Genomic DNA, 6,913 nt, shown 5'->3' with positions numbered 1-6,913 from the left:
ATATCTGTCTTTGTGATATTCTGATGTAGAAATAGAATCTCCAGCTAAAGGTATTCAGTTATCTATTCATATAGTAAATTACTATAATATTCATATAATGATCTAAGGGGAACCTCTCTGCGCCAGCATGAAGTGGACAGACTGAACATTTGGCACTTTATATTTTTATTGGCCTACATTTATTGGGACTTTCCACTGGATTTTTTAGTCATTGAGGATGATCTGGTGGATTTTTCCTTATTTTAATAGGTATGTATGCTATTTTTACTGTTAAATACTTTATATGTTAAACTAACCCTGTCTCCAAATATCTATTTTACAGCTGGACACTGAGACCACTTCTGGGTAGACTATCCACAAACATTCTTGAAGGTCTTATTCCCCCGCCCCTCCTACGTGAAGACCAAGTTAAGTTGTTCTTTTTTTCACCTATATTTGCGATTTTTATCTTTTCTTCTTTAGAAGTAAAAGAAAATCACTAATATAATTTGAAACAACTTGAGGACAATTTTGAAAAACTTTGATTACAGGTAAATATTTAGCATTTTCTTCTTTATTAACAAATTGTCAGCCTGTTGTAGTTTAATTATTCTGGGTACTGCGCTGCATTTACAATGCTTTAATACATTGTCTCTGTATCCATCACCCTAACCTGTTTGTGGAGACTAGAGTGAGTTGCAATTATGGTTAATAGGTTCTTGAAATTTCAGACAAAATGTCATAAAGAAAGTGTATTAATTGCGTGCAAGAAATAACTTCTCCTTATAAATACTGTTTTTTGTTTTGTTTTTTAAAGGACCAGGTGGAGACTAACTTTTCAAAACCATTCACTTAAGGATAAAACACAATGGTTGGAAAACACTTTAAAGAAGAGCACTAAAGAGCAGTTTGGGTTTTTTATGGATTCTCATTTAAATATGTGCTGTTGGTGCATTTTTTTATATAAACCCATACATTTACAGAAAAAGAACACTTTATGGCAAATTGAGTAATATAGTACCATTGTATACCGTGACCCTTCCTCACTAATCCTGTTTCTTCTGCTGCAGGTTGCGTTAGCACCTTATCAGCACATAGGAAAAAGATCTGAACGGCATGAAAGAAGTTCTGGAAATGAAGAATGATTTGATTCGGAAAAAGGACAAAAGTATCATGGAACCGGAAAAGCTGATGGGTTTCCTTTTATAAATACCAGCGATAGCCGATATATTTTAATATTTTGTCCTGCGTAGTCACAACTATGCCCACCACTTCCATTAGGAAAAATGATGTTATTGTTGGGTAGTCATGATGTCAAGTCATGCGATGATATTTGGGACAACTAAGATCACATTGGGATAATAAGTAAATTATGTACACATTTGAAATCTTTATTTCTGTTTCTTGCTATAGGCTCAGACACGGTACAAGAGAAAAAAAAGATCCAGGTGCTCCAGAAGCAAAAGGAAGACCAGATTCAGCAAAACATTGAAGTGAGAAGGTAAGTGATAACTAGGATAAGGCAGGGGCAGAATAATAGGGGTGTACACAGTGCAAGGACCATATTGTGCATTATAGGGTCTGTGGGGTATAAAACTGGGGCTTGACAATTTCAAGAGAATTGTAGAACATAGACCAAGACACATGAAAAAATAGGTAAATCTGCAGTTAAGCTATTTTAGCCTCAATTTTCTTTCATGTCCCTTGAACTTCTCATCAATTCATTGCTTGGTCAATAGACTCTATATTGTTTTATGCTTTCAAGTTTAGGACTATAAAAGTGTTAATGTTTGTATTTACATATTTTTTATGTTCATATATAGTATACGGATCTGAAAATAGGTCTCAAAACATTTCTTTAAATTGATCTGAGGTATGACATCAGACGCTAGGTGGGGCTGAGAGAGTTAATGCCTGATGTCATCCCTCAGAACAAGCTAGTGTGTTCAAGTGGTCGTTGTCATTGGACTGTCAGATCACCTTGAGATAACAATACAGGTAATAGTGTAATCTGACTTTTTTTACATTTATCTTCTGAAATTACCGCAGGAGAATGGAAAAGAAAGTCAGGGAATGTCTGATTCCTAACAAACTGCCTTCATGCCCCATTGGTCGTTTAACATCTAGATCCACGTCTCCCGTGAAAGTCAGCTTTCCAAAATAATAAACTCTTCTGGATCAATTTATTTGTGCTTGGAAAAATCGAACATGCTTGTGTTTATGTGTAATAAAGACCTAAATTGCACCGGTACAAAAGTTGCATCAGAAGTTATTTTAGAATTTTAATTTTCAGTATCTGTTGATTGAAAATGCAGAAGATGCATCGATATTTCAGGTTAGCTTAAGTACAGTGTGGTCTGACATATAGCTTCACACAAATCACACACAGGTTAGACATCTTAAAATCTCTTCCTGTGTTATTGGAAGCATTTTAGAATCATATTTTCTAGTACTAGGCTTAAGACAGTAGTGTTGTTGTCCCTCATAGTGATAAGCGTGGATGCTCGATTATAAGACATGATTTCTTAGAATAATCAGGCAAAAAAAATCTACATTTAAAAAAAACAAAACAACAAAAACTTCCTATATTCAAGGTGGGGTGGTCAGCAACACTGCTTTCCTGGGTGGCTGAAGTTATCCAAGAAATTTAAAATTGCTGCTTAGAAGACAAATGCAAAAATTGCACCTATATTGTAGTAAATCACATATCTGTGCATACTTTAGAAATCATACGATTATTGTTAAAAGATAAGGTTTTGGGGCTTTTTGCACAAAATGGGGATATCAAGGGTGATATTTAATGCGTCATTTATATAATAATCCCAAAGCTTTTGAACAAGATTTTTTTCTTAAATTACATTCAGTACAGTAAAAGTTATGGATTAATCTTCCAAATTTAATAAACGCGATTTTAAATTTGTGATCTAAATGTATTCAAAAGCAAACAAGATCTGAAAGAGAAAAATATTTATTGAGTTTTGTGAAAGTAATAAGCAACAAATGCATGTGTTAGGCAAAAAAAGTCTACCAAAATCAGCTTGCAAAACACATTTAAATACAAAAAGCCTAGCGTTAAAACACAAATTTATACATTAATAGCAACTTAAAAAATCTATTTAAATAACCAAATCACATAAATACAAAGGACTTATTTACAGAATGAGAATACATTGAATTGGAACTATTGAGCTCTACATTATTTTTAAGTCATTAGAAAACAGATCAAACAAAAGGATTACTGGTATTTACAGTTTACAAACAAACAAAAAAAAAAGACTTCAAGCTAGAAATATAATAGAGTGTACTAAAATTACTTTGAAAATTATGACAAAACACTTAAAAACCAAGGCACAAAAGGGAATATACCAGGACGAGTCAGATTTGCTATCGAAGGCTATTGCCGAATAGAAGAGTTGGAAAAGACTGCGCTCCAATCAGCCGCTGACGTTCCATGGTACATATAGCAACTTGGTAAGAGAAGCAGACGGTCCCCTCCAAATATCATTAAATGGAAGGATACGTCTAGACACTTATATGTTATATATTTCCGATACACAAAGGCTTGAAATATTAACCTTTGTGTACCAAAATATATCTTTAGCATTCAAGGGCTTTGTTCCCCAAATTGCATAATGGAGACATTCTCCCTGAAAGTCGACAGAAAATACAATCTGAATGCAAGTATCTTCTATTGAGAATTATCATTGCCCTGTGTAGGGGCTTCCAGACCATTCTAAACAGGTTTCGGAAACTAAAATGTTACTGTATTTCCCCAAGTATAGGACGCTCCCTATACATACATACATACATACATACATACATACATTTACTCTCCCACCTCACCTGAACTGCAGATCTTCTGCTGCCGCTCGCCGACTTCCGTGGGGGCCGCTGTTTCCCCTCTGCCTTGCTTGAGCAGGAACAGGAACTGAGCAGAGTCATGTGATGCGATGTGCATTCACGCGACTCCACTGGGTTCCTGTGCAGCCGCGGCAGATCAAGGTAAGCAGCAGGTCCCCTTTTTAGTTAAAGAAAAAGAAAAAAAAAACACCACTGTATAAGACGCACCCAATTTTTAGACCCCATTTTTTTTCTAAAAAAAGGTGCGTCTTATACATGGGGAAATACGGTACTCTGAAATAAGTATAATTAATACATGTCTGTATGCCTGAGAGGTGATTTCAAAATATCACAATATACCAGCCTTAGAAAATATCCCTCTAATGTCCTAATGTCTCCTAATGGCTGAGTGATCTTTAATCATTAAAGGCACAGGTTTGGGGAGAATACATTATGTCACACACAGCATTCATTACAGAAATTCTGACAGTCTGGCAATATTGTTGTACTAAAAAATATATTGTTTGATACATTTGGTTTCTCACATTAAGACAGCAGCAAGAGTTGGGGCATCCTCTGCTCGGCAGCCCACAGCGATGACAAGAGCAGTAATGGTCTTTCTCTTGACTGAATCAATGAATAAAATAAGCATTAGATGACACGAGGAACCCATGTAGCCTCTGGGTAGAAAGCACCCAGACCCAGTCGTATAAATTAATCATTAACTGTACATAATTGAACATAGCGGATCCCAACTGTGGTAGTCAAAGCCATCCATTACCGCCTCATGTAATTTAGAGTAAAGTAAGGAAGCTTCACAACCTCCCAGCAGAGGAAGATCCTTAATCTAAAACAAGACTAAGACTAAGGACCGGGTCAGAGTCTTTACAGCAGAAAAAACAAGAACAGACGGGCCGAATGGTCAAATTTTGTGTTTTTATTTGTTCATTCACTTAAGAGTTGGCAGGAGAGTTGTGATTTCAACTAAACCATATCACCACTCATTATGCTGACGACAGCAAGTTCCTCCAGCACTAAGGACAGTTAGCTTTGCATAAAGCATAATTCAAACTGTAATAAGACTGAGAAATATCACTAATTATTACATGCAGCCAATGCGTTCCTGCTACAGAAGATAATAGAGGTTGGTTCTTCATAATGTAAAGAGTGGAATTCAACTTTTCTGCCAACTCTCCCTTTACTGAATAAACCCCCATGTTCAGTTTAATCAACTAGGTCTTCTGATGGAGACAGCTGTGCTATTTATTGAGGAACAAGGGCATTTATTATTATCTAGTATTTATATAGCGCAAACGATTTACGCAGCACCTAAATACATACGTTCTGAGGGTGTGCCAAAACTAAATGGGCAGACTAAGAAAAGTGATACTGGGGGTGTCTGAGATATTCCACCCCCAGTCGCCGACAAAGATTTCTTCCTGTTGAGGCATGTTACCCTCAGGCGTCCTACCTGGTGGCACGGGAATTTGTGAAAATTGATTGTTGAGGGGCCTTAAAGGCTTCAGTTGGGAGAGTACTGCTTAAAACTTTTTTAAAAAATGCTTTGAACCTAACCAAATAATGAAACAGACTTCGTTTTATGATCAAAAACACTATAATATAAACATAACTGAGCGTCAGAAGCACACAAGGTGCTCCAATTGTGCATATGGCTTCTTAAGGGGAGAGAGAGGAATAAAACATCTTACCAGGACATGCAATGCCTACAAGAGAGCACACGATAAAGCCATATTTGATTTGGACATCGTATACTTGACATAATAACAGTTCTTAATGGTATAGTCAGCGATATTTCAAGGTATGTATATTTAACTCTTTCTTGATTGCATGATTTATTTTAAGCCAGATTTGTATCCAAGCTGCATACATGCAAATTACCATTTATACAAAATATAAAAACTGCAAGCAATGAAAAAAGAATCTACATTATTAAAAGCTTAATAAATTAGAGAATGCTTCTTGGAGGTTTCATTCAAGTCTGGTTATTAAATAGGTTTTAAAATATAAACAGAGCCAGGATTATTTCATCAAGTGCTTGATTAAAGAAGTAAAAAGCGAGTGGGACAATAGTTCAGAAATATTGGCTTTTTATAGCAGAAATTTAAATGAACACAGACAACTTATCAATGGCTTTTTACACTACTAAAAAAATGAAAAACATTATTTATACAACACAAAAGCATTCTGCTTAGCCACCATAAATGTATTAACTGTGCTACCTCTGAGATGAGTAACTCCGCATGGAAACCGTCCAGGGCTAAAACACCACAACTATTGGATTCTAAAGGAACAGTAGTATGCGTTTAGAATGAACAATTTTTCTAGAAATTACCGCACAAATTTGGTTACCATAGTGACTGCTCCATAATTAGGACTTTGCCCCAGAACATGTGTTACACATATGGCTTAAGATCTAAATGGAAGATCTCTCAATTTATTCCTTGTGATGAATCTTCTTTGGCCATTTTCATTCTTCGTTACACACCAACAAATGGGAAAACACCCTGAAAAACAATCTTCACACCCACGTGGCTTTAACAAACACTATACTCGCTTTGCGGAGGCGAAGCAGCCCATCTAGTTTTCCAGTGTACTGTTCAGCAGTCCATTTCATCAGGAAAACACTAAATATGTATTTAGCAATTTATATATTTACATTTCACAATATCTACCCAATTATCAATATTTTATTAATTTAAGGGCTAATTAAAAGGAAGCCAGCTGCAAACATTATGTGGAAGTATGATAAAAATAATATTACATATGTACAGATAAAGTGAAAAAAGACTCAATCACCTATTACGCTGCTATATATTGAAATTAAGTGCTACAATGGATACTCTGCACACGGAGGCAAATAATTGTGCCACCAAGGGCCAATATATTTTATAAAATGACTAGGTGCAACTGTATGGGGCACCACATTTACTTTACAGATTATGCCAGCAAATGTGCAGGTGAAACACTATCTTCCCGGAAAATGATGGATACAAACATGATAGACGTACATCCACATTTCTCTCTGCGCAATGCCAGAATACGAAGCTTGCACGAGAGAACTATGGCACATTTC

General features: G+C 35.8%; 1 long non-coding RNA gene across 1 annotated transcript; it reads left to right on the top strand.

Moving 5' to 3' along the window:
- The first annotated feature begins 806 nt into the window (after positions 1 to 806).
- LOC128474113 (uncharacterized) lies at positions 807 to 2,057 on the top strand. Its single transcript, XR_008346314.1, has 3 exons — positions 807 to 924; positions 1,050 to 1,480; positions 2,029 to 2,057. It is a non-coding gene; the product is annotated as an uncharacterized LOC128474113 (long non-coding RNA).
- The last annotated feature ends 4,856 nt before the right edge of the window (positions 2,058 to 6,913 follow it).

This window comes from Spea bombifrons, chromosome 2 (assembly GCF_027358695.1).
Source record: "Spea bombifrons isolate aSpeBom1 chromosome 2, aSpeBom1.2.pri, whole genome shotgun sequence".
NCBI lineage: Eukaryota > Metazoa > Chordata > Amphibia > Anura > Pelobatidae > Spea > Spea bombifrons.
The sequence above is the reverse complement of the archived record's forward strand: the minus strand, read 5'-3'. Positions and strand labels throughout refer to the sequence as shown.